Consider the following 18,252-nt stretch of genomic DNA (forward strand, 5'->3'; position numbering starts at 1 on the left):
AAATATCTCCCCTCTATCCATTTCCTGTTACCGTCTTACTCCTTAATCATCTGCAGTTTGTCTCCCAAACAAGTCAATGCAGCTGCTCTTTTTAGGATCACTAACCTCCTTAATGGTCAAAACTAACAATCCAATAAACAGTTTCCTCTCCTTTACTTTGACATCTCAATGCATTTGAGTTGTTGACAACTTTCTCCTTCTTAGGACTCTCTCATCCCTTGGTACCATTCACACCATCCTCTTCAGGTCATCTTGTTAATCATCATAACTGCTAGCATCTCAGGCCTCATTTCATTCTTGTCTGCACTGAGATATCACCCCACCCCTCAACAGAGAGGTCTCCCTGCCTCCCCTTCCCAAAGCAGCACCACTGGATCTTTCCATTTCCTTAATTTGCTTTGCATTTTTCATAGCATTTACTGCCACTTGATATTATATTATATACTTATTGTGAATTTGTTTTGTGTCTCTCTTCACCCCACTCCCTCTTCCCCCAGAATATAAGCTTTAGGATGAAGTAGGGATAGTATTTGTTTTCCTCACTTCTATGAGATGAGCAACTGGCACTTGGCTATACATGCATATTTGTAGAATGAATGGTTGAATGGATGAATGAATGGGGGTGAAAAAAGAAGTGCTTTCTACCTGCCAACCCTGTGCTTAGTACTGTGTCCAATACTGCTTGTATCTGTTTTCTTAAAACTTGTTTTTCCCTTTGGCTCCCAAGACATTGCCCTAAGCTGACAGAACCTATTTCCGTGACCATTTCTCACTCTCGTTGGATGCCTCCTCTAGACGTGTGGCTGTTACTGAGATTCCCATCCCCTCGCCCTGCACTCTCCCTGACAGTGCGTTCTAGTGCCCCCAGAAGTGACACTGCTAGGATGCTGTGTGTCACACCCACATCTGTACAACCAGCTGTATCATGGGTTATCCTGATGTCCTAGATCCATGCTGTTTCTGGAGACTCTTTCAGCAAAGCAGAACATTTGCAAAGGTCTTGAGACAGGAGGGAACCTTGAATGTTTGGAGAAGTAAAGAAAAGCCTGTGTGGCTCGATGAGAAAATGGAGGGGTACAATAAAACATGATTGTGAAGGACTGATGCTGAAGCTGAAACTCCAATACTGTGGCCACCTGATGCGAAGAGCTGACTCACTGGAAAAGACCCTGATGCTGGGAAAGATTGAAAGCAGGAGGAGAAGGGGACAACAGAGGATGAGATGGTTGGATGGCATCACTGACTCGATGGACATGAGTTTGAGTAAACTCAAGTTGATGATGGACAGGGAGGCCTGGCATGCTGCAGTCCATGGGGTTGCAAACAGTCAGACACGACAGAGCAACTGAACTAAACTGATGATTATGAAGACATTTTCACTGGAGGCTCCTTTATGTGCCTAAAATTACCCACGAGGCATAAAGAAATTAAAGATGAGCTGGTTCCCATCATTGCTCAAATCCTGTGCTTTAGTCATCACAAGTACTCTGCCTAAATAGTGCTTACTTTTTTGTTTCTATCAAACACCTCATCTTGCAAATTCCCCTCTCCCCTGCTTCTTTTTTGAAGTCCTCTATGGTCAGTTTCACTCTTGTTTACTTGAGAAAACAAGTTATCACTTATTTTTTCAAATAGTGATCTATATTTAAGATGAATAAGAACAAGAAAACTTACTCCAAAATTTATTCCAAAGTACGGAGAATTCACGTGCAACTTAAATTATATATATAATATATAATAGCACAAGTTTTAGAAGTACCTGTATAACTAAGATGTCATTTGCTTTCTGTTTTACCCAAGCATATTTTCTTCTTCAAAGATTTTTTTTTCCTTCCTCTGATTCATCTTTTTTGCTATCCAGTCTCTTTGCCTTTAAAGAAGACTTCTTAATGGTGGGCAACCATTGAAAGCAATCACATAGAATCTGAGTTATCAAGGGGGATTTGAAAGGAAAGTAATTTCTGACCGGGAATACCAAACAAGACAAAGATAAAGAAGCAGAATGTGTGCGTGTGTGTGTGTGCGCGTGCCCGTGGCAGTGTTTATACAAAACCCTGGAATCTGCACTTTGGGGGTGCTCTCAAACATCCTCAACTTTTTACATTTTTGAGTACACATGAACCAAACGAGAATTACATGAATGAAAGATGAATCTCATTATAAGGGTGAAACAATTACCTAGATTATTTTTTAAAGCTTGAGAAAAATAAGCAGATATTATTTTAAAGAATGAGTCTAAAATACTCTGGAAACTGTAAAAGTATAGACACACACATTCTTGCTATTAATAAATAATTGCTTGTATATTTATTTGGCTTTGCACATTTGGATACACTGTGAGTTAAACAGGATTATTGAGGGCTGTATTAAATAGGGGTGGAAAGTCAATTCTAGAGAGAAACTGGAGGGGGAAAGAAAGGTCCTTTTCTCTTCTTGTACTTGTCTCAGGAAGTTTATGTTTGGAGTTTTAATTTTAAATCACTATTTTATTTCTAATTATCTTCTATATTCATATATTTGGACATAGAGCTTTAACATGCTGTTTAGAGTCTTATATCTGTCAAGCTAAACAATGAATTTAACTGATTAATGAATTAACCAGCTGCCAACCTCGGGTGTTTCTATTACCTGGGTGTATTTTAGCACGTTTTCAACTAAGAAGGATAAAAGAAGTATTAGAGACCACCTAGGAGTCATTAATAATAGTAGCATATATAGAGAGGAAGGAAATTTGATATGAATTTTCAGAGAAAATAGTAAAAATCTTATGCTCTTTTCTGGGGGAAGATGTGGAAGGTGGAGACTAGAACCTCGGTGATTCGACTGGACTGTGTACTACACAGTCTAAGGCTGATCCTTAACAGAAATCGCTTGGTTTGCAAAATTGTCAAGGGACTAAATGACTTAATTAACCTTTCCTATTTTTATCTGCAGTCCATCTAAGCTTATTATTATCAAACCACTCAAGTGATGGCTCCTGATTGAACAGAACATTCCGCTGGGAACAACATTGAGTAGCCTTCCCTCCTGGGAGGCAGGTATTCACAGACATGGCAATGTTCTTTTTTCACCTTCAACCTCTATAGGTAGACACTTAAAAGCCATTTTGAACATTATCTCATTATGCCTTCACTTTTCAACTAGGAGTTGATTACCCTTAATTTACAAGGGGATACTGTATTGAGAAGGAACCTGATTTCTCTACTGTTACATACAAAGCACTCTGTGTGGGGCTAAGAAGAGAATTCAAACCTTTGGGTCATAATTTAGCCTCTGCTTTAGCATTTACATAGCATACTATTATGACTAGGATCCTCTCCACCTTTGAAAAATAATGAGGTTTTATTGACAAACAAAAATCCTTTGGTGCACATTTAAAATCCTATTTCTTAAATCAACGGTGGCTGTTTTTGAAAAATAAATAAACTCAGACCTTCAAATATAGCCATGGATTTATTTATGTTTCTGGTTAGAAAGCTGCTCTGTTTAGTAAGAGCCCAAACGGGTGAGCACATTCCTCAAAGAGACAAACTAAGGTAACCCTGATTGTTTTGTTGACTTTGCTAAAGGCAATGGCCCAAAGCATTAGTAATTAAAATCCATTTAAAATTAATTTAACTTCAGGAGCTCCACAAACCCATAAAATCAGATACATGCAAAATTAACAGCTACAGATGCATTTTTGAAATCAGTGATTTTCAAAGTGAAAAGTAGACCATGGGAGGAAGGAGAGTGCAGGACAAAGAAAAAGGCAAGAGAGACACAGAGAGAAAACAGAAAGTGCCCAGGATCCGCTTGAGCAGCTTGTCCTCTGAGCCCAAGCTCACTATCTCGAAGACAGGATGATGTCACTTAGTAAGGTTTCAAGTTACTGAAGCGTCATTCACCAGGATGGAGAATGATGACTCAAACTAGACTGAGACGTTTGAAAATATTTCTCTGGGCAAACATTAAATTTGTATCCATTTCATCCGACACTCGCCCCCTTCCCCACTGTCTCGGGTCCACACATTGGTTCTCTGTGTCTGGATCTCTATTCCTGCCCTGCAAATAGGTTCATCTGTACCATTTTTCTAGATTCCACATACATGCATTAATATACAATATTCGTTTTTCTCTTTCTGATTTACTTCACTCTGTATGACAGACTCTAGGTCCGTCCACATCTCTACAACTTTTTATGGCTGAGTAATATTCCATTGTATATATGTACTATATTTTCTCGACCCATTCAACCGTCAGTGGCCATTTAGGTTGCTTCCATGTCCTGATTATTATAAATACTGCTTCCGTGGACACTGGGGTGCATGTGTCTTTTTGAAATATGGTTTTCCTAGGTATATGCCCAGTAGTAGGATTGCTGGGTCATATGGTAATTCTATTTTTAGATTTTTTTACATAACTTCCATACTGTTCTCCATACACTACCATGTGTAAAGGAGATAGCTGGTGGGAGCCTGCTGTTTAGCAGGAGGAACACAGCTTGGTGCTCTGTGATGACCTAGATGGGTAGGATTGGGGGGGTTTGTGAGTCCAGGAGGTGATTATAAGTATACATATAGCTGACTCATTCCTTTTACAGCAGAAACTAACACAACACTGTAAAACAACTATACCCCAATTTGAAAAAAGAAACATTTGTGTCCATTTCTCAAAACCAATCAGAGCTTCCACTGACTACCATCTTAACCTCATTGAAATGAAGCAACCACTCGCTGCAGTGAAGTGTTTGTTATCTAAGATTTGCATTGATGGAAGCTTCAACTACTGCTCACAAGTTTTAGACCTGGGCTTTTAGATAATCAGACATTGGTGTTTGGGGAAGAGGTGGTAAATATATCTAAACACTGGTCCAATTCTTATTTAAGAAAGTGTGGGCACTGCTTTTGCAGATGTGGAAAAGAATGTCATCTACAATAAACTGCAAGCGTAGGGGTTTGAGTGTAAGAGCTGGAGGTGGGGTAGGCATGTGGGAGAGCAAAGACAAGGAGATGAAAGTCGCCTTTTTCTACCTATTTCTTTCCCTTGCAAAGAATAATTTCCCATTAAGTGAATGGCTCAGTACTGAAAACAAAATTGCCTTAAAAAAATTTATACTATAAAACTCTATTCTTGAAAAAGACTATAGAAATTACCAATCCTACTTCTACTTACATGCAGTAAATTTGCCTATGCCTTCTTGACAGTGACTTTTGCCACCCCAGCTCATTTGTAGTTGAGGCAGACAAGTCTGCTGTTGGCACAGACCAATTCTTAAAGGCTCTTCTAAATGCTAATCCTGCTCTCTTGAGCGACATAGGATACGATATTGTGCTCCACCGTACGTAAGCAATAATATCATAGTGGGGCCTGGAGCTCTGGGATCAGACAGGCATAAGTTCATGCCCAGGGCTAACAGGAGTAGCTACGGGGATACAGATGGGTCACTCAGCCTTTCTAAGCTTTAGTCTCCTTACCTGTAAAGTGGAATAGTAAACATTTCCCACCTCATAGGCTTTTTGCAAGGGTTACAGGAATAATGCACTTAGAACAATGCCTATTGTTGTTGAGTCGCTAAGTTGTGTCTGACTCTTTGTGACCCCATGAACTGTAGCCCCCCAGGCCTTCTGTCCATGAGATTTCCCAGGCAAGAATATTGGAGTGTGTTGCCATTTCCTTCTCCAGGGGACCTTCCTGACGCAGGGATTGAACCCACATCTGCATTGGCAAGCGGCTTCTTTATCACTGAGCCATCTGTGAAGCCCAGAACAATACCTAGCATATAATAATGCTTAGATAGAGTAACTACTATATATGTTAAAGGCATGGATTCAGTCAAACAGTTCCCTTTTTGAATCCCAACTTCACAGATAAGTAGCTGTCCTTGAACTAATTTCTCTGAGCTTCAGTTTTCTCACCTCCTTTATTAATGGAGCCTACTGTTGGATTTGCTGTTCTCTTTCAGACCCTCAGAAATAAGAGTATGAAAGAAAATATCCTGGATTCCCAGGAATCCTTTGGTTCAATCACATTTATTCAGAGAAAGTCAATTAAAAACAACATACAGCAAATAAGAATGCAAATGGTAAAGGTAGGTCACATGACAACTTTCTTTAGAGAAAGATATAATTACACTTAATTCATTTATCCACTCCATTAATTGTTCTACAAACACTTGCCAAGTGCTTACAGATTGTATCAGATAGACCCTGCTCTCTGGGGTCTCATGGTTTCATGACAGCTGGTATCCTCTGACCGGCTTAATTAAATCCTATTTCTCTTAGATGGTCTTAAAATGGCCTCTATGTGATTCACTCCACATAATCATTCATTTTCCCCCAGAAAAGTAAAATGATGTACTTCTTTAAAGTCCAGATGTAAAATTGAAAGAATGAACTACCTCCATCAAGATGGTCGCACATAAAAGGAGACTATCGAGGTCTCCACACAACTGACCAAGGTGTGATATGGGTCATTTGGACTTTTTATTCATTTATAAACTGTATGGGCACGACACACGAAGTAGTCTAAAATGCCCCTTCTAGCTGTCTCGTTTGAAAACATAATTGCATTATTCTATTATTAAGAACTTCCTGGAGCACAAACCATCCAAGGCTATACATGTCACTAGAACACTATCTCTTAGCTCAGACATAAAGGGAACCCTCACAGATGGTTCTTTTTTAACTCTCAAACAAACACTCACGAGGAAATTCCTAATGTCCCAAAATATACATGACCAGCCTTTAAAAAATTCTTGCCGCACACACTGTTGATTTTCCCACCAACCGTCTCTCTCCTATGCAGTCTCATTTCTTCCAAGTTACAGAAACCCATTTTGTTCATATATTTAATCGCCATGTGCATCGAAGAAGCCCAGACTCCTACCTGGTCCCAGAGGTTAAATATTCATTGGCTTTAGCCAATGATTATTATTCTAATCCTTTGCCAATGATTGGTTTAGGAATGGGTAAGAAATTGCAATTCTGGACAGCCAGATATGAGACATATAACATGAAAGGAAATCTACCAAGTGGCTTCTGGAAAATGTTTCTTTGCTGTTAAAAAGGCATATGTGTGAGAGGAAGCTTCCTTTTTCCCACCCCTTCACTCAGCTGTGCAAGGTAATGCCTGGAGCTTCTGCAGCCACCTGTGACGACAGGAAGATAAATCCAAGTATAAAAGTAAACACACTTAGCAGAGCAGAGCAGAAGAATGAAGAACACCCAGGTCCTTTTCGACATCCTTGAGTTGCTGAGTTAACCCATCCCTGGAACTGCCTACCTCTAGCCGACTTGGTCTCTGAGATTTAGAAAAAGAAAAACACAAGAGTTCTTGTTGAAGGCTGTGCTTCTCCGTTTATAAAGTGCATACAAATAACCTGTGTGTCTTGTTAAAATGCAGACTTTGATTCAGGTCTGGACTGGAGCTGTGGATTCTGCAATTCTGACAAGCTCCCGGGTGATGGTGAAGGCGGTCCTGAGACCAAAGTTTGAGTAATAAAGGGTTTCAGTCATTTGACATAAATTTTCTGTTATCAGTAGCCAAAATCATCCAAAATAATAGAATCCTCAATCTAGCACTTTCTTATCACCTCTTTCCTGGGTTGATGAAATCCAATTGAAACCTGAAAGCTTAAACATTAATTTCGGTTGATGTTAACAAGTAGTTCATGCTTTGACTCAGTTCCACACGTCTCAATACCCCCACCGTCACCAGCACCCTTTCATTCTTTGCTGGCTTAAATAAGGCATTCACAGGCCCAGGCACCCAGGGTGTCACAAAGGCGCCTGTAAATGCTTGGGTGCCTTCTCCCTGCTCCACCACGGAGTGCTTGCCAGTGCACCTGGCCCAAAGGTGAAGCAGCTGCATGCACATAGGTTCCTTCCCTGCCATCTCCGGCTCTAAAGAGAAATGCTTGAGCGCTTTTGCAAATCAAAACCTTTTCATCCTGAATCTGGTGATTCACCCCGAATGGCGTCTTCTTGGAAAGTCTGTAATGCACGATTGTGTAAGATGGGTAAAATTGGCCTGTCTCATTGACATCGCTCTTCTTCTCATGGCTCAGGCTGGGCTGGGGGAGGTGAAAGAGTCACAATAAAAAGGGATCTTTACAAAGGGCCTCCCTCCCCGGTCGGTGCAGCCGTGCCCGTGTACCTGCGTGGGCTGAGCTGTCTGAGCGCCCGTTGGTATTACTGCCCCCTTTGTTCATTACACAGCCTCTGGATCAGAATTACCTTTCAGCAGGTATGAAGATGGTGCTTGTTTTTGAACAAGGCGAATTTACAAAGCTTCTATACTCAAAAAAAAAAAAAAAAAAAAAGCGTGGAGGAGGCAGACATTCAGAGGCCATGCCAAATTTGCTTTTCCCCAAAGCAGGGAGAGACAAAGGAAACCTCAAGCATACCTCCCAGACACAAAGAACATGTGTTTGCCCTCCAAATTCAAGCGGGTGAACTCAGCTCATTATCCCAGGAGCTGGTCACTAATTCTATCCAGTTAAACAACAGTATCTACAGTCCTGTTCACATAGTTAAGCAGTGTCTCCATAGTGAAGGTCAACTGACATTTCTCTTAGTGCCAGACAATACTACATTCTGAACTTGCTTGTGTATTATCTTATTTAATCTTTTGGACATGATTTGAATTAGTAGAAGTCCAAAATCCAAAATGTGCATATTGAGCCCAAGAGAATTTTACAAGAGGAAAAGGTGAAATTGCTTTGGGAAACTATGTTGAATAATGATAGAGCAATTTTAGATCATCAATACCTTTTTATTTTCCCCCACAGAGCTAAAACAGACCTCTCTGTGCCTCCTGCCTCAGTAGGACAGTCGTGGCCTTTGCAGACAGAAGGGCTAGTGGCCAGACCCTTCCCCGGGTACCTTGCAGCCCTGGATTGGCAACCTGCACTATACTTCTTAGGACATGACTGTCTGGGTGACAGCTTGTAGGTAGCGACCCAAAAGCCAAGTGCAGCTCATGGTCGTCTTTTGTGTGGCTTTCTCAACCTTGTTCATTTGGATTCATTGCTGGTGTTTGTAAATGTAGCCATTCATGTAAAAATCCGGATTTCAGAATTCTCCAAAGAAGTCAGATCTGTCTATACTGGGTCGTAGGACAGTGACTTTCGATTGCTAAGCAGTGGGGACTCCTTTATTCAGAGAAGGCCATACGTCTCCGGCTGGCACCCCTAGGCTCTCCTGCTGCCCCTCCCACTTGAGGGCAGAGTCACTACCAAATCTGTGTCCATCTACAATAGGCATCCCCAGCCTTGGAACTCCTGTACAGAGTTTTGCAGTCAGATAATTCTTGGTTGTGGGGGCCTGTCTAGAATCGTTAGCCTCTACTTACTAGATGCCCCTAGTAACCTTCATCACAGTTAAGACAACCAAAAACATCCCCTGCTGCTGCTGCTGCTGCTAAGTCACTTCAGTCGTGTCCGACTCTGTGTGACCCCATGGACTGCAGCCTACCAGGCTTCTCCATCCATGGGATTCTCCAGGCAAGAACACTGGAGTGGGTTGCCATTTCCTTCTCCAATGCATGAAAGTGAAAAGTGAAAGTGTAGTCGCTCAGTTGTGTCCAACTCTTAGCGACCCCATGGACTACAGCCCACCAGGCTCCTCCATCCATGGGATTTTCCAGGCAACAGTACTGGAGTGGGGTGCCATTGCCTTCATCCCCAGACATTGCCAAATGTCCCCCTAGGGTGCGGGGAGGGGCGGATATTCCTTGCTTGAGAACTACTGCCTTGCGTATACCCAGTCCTCTTGGCTCATTTAAGACTCGAGCCACGCCCCATCCACACTAGAACCTCCATCCAAACTGTCCCTTCTACTACTGATGATGAAAAGTCTACAAATCCATGCTGGTTTCCTTCAGCCTAAGGTTTTGTGTCCCTTTAAAATGAATGTCAGTCTGGGTAAGGTTGAATATTGTTATCAATCATTTTTATCTTGTTATCTATCTTGGATTTTCTGGATCTTTTCTTAAGGGTGCATTTTTATAGGGAAAAGGAGAAAAGGAGCATGAAACCACTGTGTCCTGAAGGAAGGATGATAATAAAAGGCTATTTTAAGAGTAACAAACTGGGCTACATTATTTTCTCAGTCGCCAGCCCAGCAGGCATCCACGTGAAACAAAGCTTTATGAGGCTCACCTGCAGCTCACTGAACAGTTCCTGCTCTGAATGAGTAGGAGAGTCGATTTACACCAGTCCACCGCCTTCCCACTTTGCTTAATGATGCTTCTCATCCTATTGTGATGAAATCTAGACACAATCATATTCCTGTTTTAACTAGTTGTTCTGGCAAAGGGTCTCTCTCCAGAACTCATTCTCGCATGTTGGCAACATAGTTAAGAAAAACAGGCCCATTTGCCAGCTCCCCTCGTTGTGTGCCCTAATTGGGGCGCGGAGGGTGTTGCTGTTCCTCTCAAAGTGGTGAGGAAGGCAAAGGGATGCTGTGAGAGGAGTGACCCTCCGCAGGGGCGATCGCTCCCCATGTCCTCTTAGCAGAGACGTCAGACTGTGCAGGGCTTCTGCACGACAGTATCTGAAGAGAGTCATTGGGAGAACTTTGGGGTTAGACAAACCTAACTTTACAAACCGTTTATAACTGAGCAACCACAGAACAACCTCCTACACCAAAACACACGCAGTGTGGTGAAAGCACTACCCAAAGGAGATCTGTCGACTTAAAAGAATGTGCTAGAGCTCAACAAGGCTGAAAACTAGAGATGATAACTCAGTTTTTTAAAGTAGAAAAATTGATAAAAATTAAAGCATATGTGAATGAAAAATAAGAACCAATAAAACAGACAATTGTTGAGTATGATACAGAAAGGGCTTTCCTGGTGGCTCAGTGGTAAGAATCCACCTGCCAATATAGGAGATGTGGGTTGGATCGCTGGGTCAGGAAGATCCCTTGGTGAAGGAAATGGTAACCTACTCCAGTATTCATGCCTGAGAAATCCCATGGAGAGAGGAGCCTGGCAGGCTACAGTCCAGGGGGTTGCAGGGAGTCAGACACGACTTAGCGACTAAGCAACAGCAATGATACAGAAAAAGAGATCAAAAGGGAAGTCATAAAAAAATAACATTAGGTATGAAAAGGGGCTTATAAGTTGGGTTACAGATGAGATTTTTTAAATTCTAAGATATGAGAGACCTTCACTGCTCTGCACCAGTCAAACCCTACGTGAAACACACTGCTTATTTCTACACAAAAAGGCAAATTATACTCCCATAACATCTCCCATGCATATCTGTATTATAGCACTTATTACCGTATACAGTTTTTTCATTTGTCTCACCCACTAGCCCCAGAACTCTTTCATGGGAGGGTCTATATCTTATTTATGTTGGTACTTTAGCTCTAGGCATGCCTGGCCTATAGTTGGTGCACAATAAATTTTTGACAAGTGAGCAGAATCAGAGAAGAGTAGCAGGATGATGAAAGGGCTGGAAATTTTGCAATGAGGAAAGGCTGAAGGAAAGAGGGCTCTCTGATTCTCAGAAGAGAGGATTACAAAGCACACCGTAGCTGCCTTCAAAAGTGGGAAGGGCCATCATGGGGAGGAGGGTTACATTTTTCTGTGTAGACCCACAGAATAGACTCAGACGAATGGGTACAGCGAGACAAATAAGGTTCAAAAGGCAGAAGAGCCAACTGGATTATTTGACTTAGAAGATGCCCTCCTTCCCAGAAAGCTTCTGTTTAACTTATTTAAGAGTAAGAAATATGTCTCGTTTCTCTTAAATTGATTGTAAATCCTCCTGCTTTTCTTCTCATATGCTAACCTCCCCCACACACACCCCCCCAAGTCACCCGCAGACAGCCCAGGACAGTGGACAGTCAAGAACTCTTTTTGGCCAGCTTCAGGGTATAGCCATGCACATACTACTTCCCACACCTCTGGTGGATTTCCAAGCTTCAGAAATGAGGCTTGTCAGTTTAGTATGAAGCCTGATTCTAGGAAGACCTAATATTCCACTGAGCTGCCTGCCAGACACTGCTAGTATCAACATTCTGTTCTTCCCTCCGAGTTGCAATTTAAAATCAATCGGGCTTTCCCCCAAATATCACAGCCACCTGTTTCAATCCTCTTTTCCTCTATGCCCAGCTTGAACATATTTCTCCAAAAATTGGAATTAACGACTTCATCAACTGTGTTAAATGCAGAGTTTAGACTGACTTTTTCACCTGATCACAGCTTCTCTCTTGAGAAGCTCACTGAAGTTGTATTTTCTATGAAGACCACTTTCAGACAAGAAATGCAATTACAAAAATTGCATCTGAGTCTGTATCTGCAATGAATCGAGAAGCAGGGCATCTTCTAAGCCAGAGAAGAGTAGCAGGATGATGAAAACGCTGGAAATTTTGCTGTGATGTTTGTAGGTCCTTGCCTATCTGTTCATAAAGTGAGAGCCTAAAACCAATAAGAAATCCAGTGCATGTGGGAAGACCCATACCCTTGTAGGTTTCTCTCTAGAATGAGTGCAGGGAAGGTCGACTGCATACTGGTGAACTCCTAAGTTCATGGAGGGGGCTTCCCTGATAGCTCAGTTGGTAAAGAATCTGCCTGCAATGCAGGAAACCCTGGCCCTTGTTCGATTCCTGGGTCAAGAAGATCCACTGGAGAAGGGATAGGCTACCCACTCCAGTATTGTTGGGCTTCCCTTGTGGCTCAGCTGGTAAAGAAGCCGCCTGCAATGCGGAAGACTGGGGTTCAATCCCTGGGTTGGGAAGATCCCCTGGAGAAGGGAAAGGCTACTCACTCCAGTATTCTGGCCTAGAGAATTCCATGGACTGTATAGTCCATGGGGTTGCAAAGAGTTGGACATGACTGAACAGCTTTCACTTTCACTTAAATTAATGGAAGTTCTTTTCTCCAGGGTAGAATCATCGGGGTAAAATCCTGGCAGCTGAACCTCAGGGAGAGACAAACATCCCACCAGGGCCAGTTAGGTGACTTATACAACCCAGTGCAAAATGAAAACCTAGGCCCCTTGTTCCAAAAGCAGGAAAAATGCCATTAACGTTAACAAAATAGAAAGCTTTTCCCTTTTTTCTGTAATCTCTCTCAATTGGTCATGGTGTTTTTAAGATGCTATTTAAAGTTGTTTTAAGTAAAAAATAAATAAAATTTTACATTATGAGCATGAATTTTACTGTTCATCTTTATATTGTACCATGCCAAGTCTAAATGCAATTATCAGAACTTTAACCCTTAGGCAGAATCACCAAAATTACATAATTTTTGTTTCATGGAGTGTACTTGTATACACATATTTCATTCTTGCCAAAACAGTGTCTAACACACACACAAGATTATTTTCATTTCACTTCTTGATATTCTGTAGCCATATACTCTACCTTGAGCTCACTGATGAGTAAGATAGAACTGAAAGGGAACCCTGCCTTGCCCAATCTTTCCCCTTTCTTCTTTCTTCAGCTTTATTGTAGGTGGTCTGGCTAATACAGGAAAGTAACAGGAATAAGAAAGGGCAGGATACGGTTCCTTGGTGGCTGTGTTTCTTAGAATGCAGCTGCCTTTTTCTGCATTTGAAAGTTCTGATTTATCTGAACAGAAAGCATGGTCCCTTGGGATGTGCCTCAATGTCCTCTCTTATAGGCTAATGTGCTCTGCTCACCTTGTATTACAATTTTGAGTCTTGCTCAACTACCACATATATGGGTTCATTGGAATTCTGTTCTCCTGGGGCATCACAAAAACTATTCTCAAACGCACATTATGCCTAGCTCCTCTGCTCATGATCATGCTCCATCATCCCACTGAGCTTCACTTACAAAACACAAGTTCAAAATAAAATTATTAAGGATTTCAAGATGGTGGCATTCAGTAAAGCACGGGACCCTCCTGAGCACTGTGCCTGGAAAGCTAGCCCTGTGTCCTAGGCATTATTAGGCAGAAAGTGAAAGTCACTCAGTCATGTCCAACTCTTTGTGACCCCATGGACTGCAGCATTCCAGGCCTCCCTGCCAATCACCAACTCCTGGAGCTTGCTCAAATTCATGTCCATTGAGTCAGTGATGCCATCCAACCATCTCATCCTCTGTCGTCTCCTTCTCCTCCTGCCTTCAATCTTTCCCAGCATCAGGGTCTTTTCAAATGAGTCAGCTCTTCGCATCAGGTGGCCAAAGTATTGGAGTTTCAGCTTCAGCATCAGTCCTTCCAATGAATAGTTAGGGCTGATTTCCTTTAGAATTGACTGGTTGGATCTCTTTGCAGTCCAAGGGACTCTTGGAGTCCAAGGGAATTCTCCAGGCCAGAATACTGGAGTGGTAGCCCTTCCCTTCTCCAGGGGATCTTCCCTACCCAGGGATCGAACCCAGGTCTCCGGCATTGTAGGCAGATTCTTTACCATCTGAGCCACCAGAAAAGCCCAAGAATACTGGAATGGGTAGCCTATTCCTTCTCCAGGGGATCTTCCCAACCTAGGAATCAAACCAGGGTCTCCTGCATTGCAGGCGGATTCTTTACCAGCTAAGCTAACTTTCCCTCAAAACCCTTTTCCCAATCCACTACCTCACCCTCACCTATGATAATATCTCGTTTCTCTGAGTCTGCAACTTCTCCTGTTCAATTACTTCAGAGAAGAAATCTGCTCTATGTTTAAGAACTATATACCTCAAATGGAAACCGGATCCACTAGGTGTGTGGGAAACAAGTCCAGGATTGATAAGAATTTCAGTGGGACAAATATGAATAGAAAGTTAGGGAACTTCCTACAGCCTGAGTGGGGCAAAGGTGGGTGTGAGGGAAGAAGTGGGGAGAAGAGGGTATAAATACTACATAAGAGCTTAGAAAAGTAATGTTATTGACACATCGATTTTATTCTTTAACTAAAGATTACTGAGTCTATCTAAATATATTTTGCACCTTAAAAAATGTCTTTGATAAGTCTGGCATTGTAAACGTTTGTGACTTCTCCAGTGTTTTTGTTGGAGTAGTGGGAAATAACAGATTCTGAAGTTTACAGTCATAACTTTGAACCCTGGTCCTGACACTCCCCAAGGGTAGCTATGGATAAAAAAAAAATAAAGAAAGCTTTGCTTTTCTCTTCTGAAGATAACAGAGATAACAATATCTAATCTCAGGTAATGCTTGCAAAAATGAAATGAAATTTGAAATCATATAACATAATGCCTAACACTATTTCTGGAGAAGGCAATGGCACCCTACTCCAGTACTCTTGCCTGGAAAATCCCATGGATGGAGGAGCCGGGAAGGCTGGAGTCCATGGGGTCGCTGAGGGTCGGACACAACTGAGCGACTTCCCTTTCACTTTTCACTTTCATGTATTGGAGAAGGAAATGGCAACCCACTCCAGTGTTCTTGCCTGGAGAAACCCAGGGACGGGGGAGCCTGGTGGGCTGCCGTCTATGGGGTTGCACAGAGTCAGACATGACTGAAGCGACTTAGCAGCAGCAGCAGCAACACTATTTCTTATGCATGAATACCAGTTTCCTGCCTTGCATTATATATTATAAATATCTCTTGCGAACATATTTAAGTGAACCAAACAGAAGGCCAAGTAGGGAACTTCAGGAGTTGTGTGTCTTGGTCGCTTAGTCGCTTCCAACTCTTTGTGACCCCATGGACTGTATGTAGCCCGCCAGGCTCCTCTGTCCATAGAATTTCCCAGGCAAGAATACTGGAGTGGGTTGCCATTCCCTTCTCCAGGGGATCTTCCCAACCCAGGGATCAAACCCAGGGATCAAACCCAGGTCTCCTGCATTGCAGGCAGATTCTTTACCATCTGAGCCACCAGGGACGCCAGAAAGCTTCATAGCTGTCAGATCTTCAGTTTGACCAGAAGAATAGAGCCCTGCAGAAATGTCATGCAGTTACAATGTGTATCCAATACAATGTAAACTGCTTAAAAAGGTAACAACACAAACTTCACATAAGTACATGACTAGGTTCGAGGTATCTGATATCTGATAGGAGGAAGGGATTTAGAAGGTGATCACTCTGGGATGTGGAGCTTAGCAGGGAAGGTGGCAATTTGGCTAGATAGAGATGAGGCAAAGCCCTTACTGGGTTGGCCAAAAAGTGTATTCAAGTTTTCTATACCAGCATGTGGAAAAACCCAAACAAACTTTTTGGCCAACCCCATACATAGGCGACCATCCACACTATCTCATAGAAAAAAAAGCCTTAATGATTCTCACAGTTAGGAGTAACCTTGTAATACATATTCTTTATGCCCAACCAATTTGCGGGTTTGTGCTTGCTTTTGATATCATAAAAATCTCTTATGAGAAATGATGGCTTAGAGTGTAAGAAATAGTAAATAGGATGAGAGGACTTGACTCTCACTGATGAACGCGAGGAAGTTCATTCCGCTCTTGTCCACCCCCATCCACTCTACAGGAAAACAAATGCCCTGGTACTGCTACTAAGCTCCTTCACAGGAGTTTGCAAAAGGGAGAGGAAACCTTTCCCACTACTCCAGAGCTTCAGAAAGCAGTAAGGAAATCTACATCACGCCTTGCCAGGGAAACAGAACAGAAGTAAACATATAAAGGATCTCCAGGGAAGGTTCCAAACTGGATGACCCACGAACCCATGAAGCCAAAATTAGAATCTGCTTTTAATTCTGACATCAAGAATATTCCAGAATTTGCTAATGCTTCCTGGTGAAATCATCCCCATCTTTCAGTATATTCTTGGGTCCAAGACTGGCCTTCATAGTGGATGGCATCAGTGATCAATTATGAGGCACTGGAAATTCCCCCGCCCCTTGTAACTGCCATTCTATGGTTGGAAATTCCTATATTTACACTCATATCTGCAAGATCCCACAATAAAAAGGCAATGCTGTTTAGAGAACTATCTAGTGTTGGTATTGGCTAATTCTCAGAGAAGATTGCCCTCCACTGAGAGGAAAAAGGAAAGCAAGTCTCGAAGTTTCTGAGAACCAGAAGAACAAAAAGGTCCAAAGGAAACAGAGAATGTTCATGAGAACCATAACCTCCTTCTCCACAATACACTGTCCTTGGGCCTCCTTAAAAAATAAAAATTAAAAAACTTGCTTCACTTCTAGAATAGTCAAGGTTCCTAGCAGCTTTTCCTGCAGATATCTTGCTCAAAAATGACTCCATTTTGCTAATAAACTACCCAGGAGTCCTGTTGTAACCACTCACTTCACAGGTGGAATAACTGGACCACAGAGAAACACCTGCCTGAAATGGCATGGATCATCAGATACATGAACAGTTTTGCAATTGGGAATTGTAAAATCCCAGTCCACAGAGCTAGAATCTCACAAGCACAGAAAGCATCAGCATGACTTTCCAGTTCTATTACTGGCCCTTGCTTTCCAACTGGCTTCACTGCTTGACAGAGAAATATGGCTCCCATCGTGTGCATGCATGGAACATACATGAAGTAGTCTTTTTCCCCTCCTTGATAGACAAAAATAGCCATGCCTATATCAATGTAAAGTAACTGCACACATTATTTTTCACTCTTCAGATTTGCCCTTAGAAACTGACATCTACTAATAATAGCAGTTGAATAATTTTTTTTTTTTAATGGACTGGGACAGACAGACTTGTATTTGACTCCCTGGAACTGACAGTATTTTCTTTGGTGGAGGACCAAATGGAAAACTATGCTTGGTTTCTGAGACACGGGAGCTCTGTTTCGAGAAGAAATCAAACATCAAGGGTCATAACAAGTGTTTTATAGCAAACCTGTGTCTGATAAGCCTTTTCTGAATGCCACAATTGCAGCTCCAAATAAACTTCTCTGCAGGTGAAGTCTGCATCAAATGTGTGATGTACCTCTTCCTTCTAGCACCCCCTACATTTGATGAGGCAAAAGGAAGAAGACTAAGAGCGTAGCTGCCTCTTAGAGGATATTCATGGACATCAGGAGAAAAGCAGAAGAGGGTATGTATAGAAAAAGTTGAAGAAATTAGGATTCTTATATGAGAAAAAAAATTGGTGTTAATGGGAATTTAATTGTTAGGTAACTAACCTATGAAAACGATTATAACAACAATAATAACAAAGCAACAACTGTTCCATGATTAGGAAAAAATACCAATGGGTATACGGAGCATTCTGAAGACCTGGGAAGCATCCCAGAGCAACCTGAAAGTGAAAAGGTGGTAGCTGCTCAGTTGTGTCCAATTCTTTGCAACCCCAAGGGCTGTAGTCCCCCAGACTCCCCTGTGCATGGGCTTCTCCCGGCAAGAATACTGGAGTAGGGAGCCATTCCCTTCTCCAGGGGATC

This window comes from Bubalus kerabau, chromosome 3, assembly GCF_029407905.1.
Source record: "Bubalus kerabau isolate K-KA32 ecotype Philippines breed swamp buffalo chromosome 3, PCC_UOA_SB_1v2, whole genome shotgun sequence".
Classification (NCBI taxonomy): domain Eukaryota; kingdom Metazoa; phylum Chordata; class Mammalia; order Artiodactyla; family Bovidae; genus Bubalus; species Bubalus kerabau.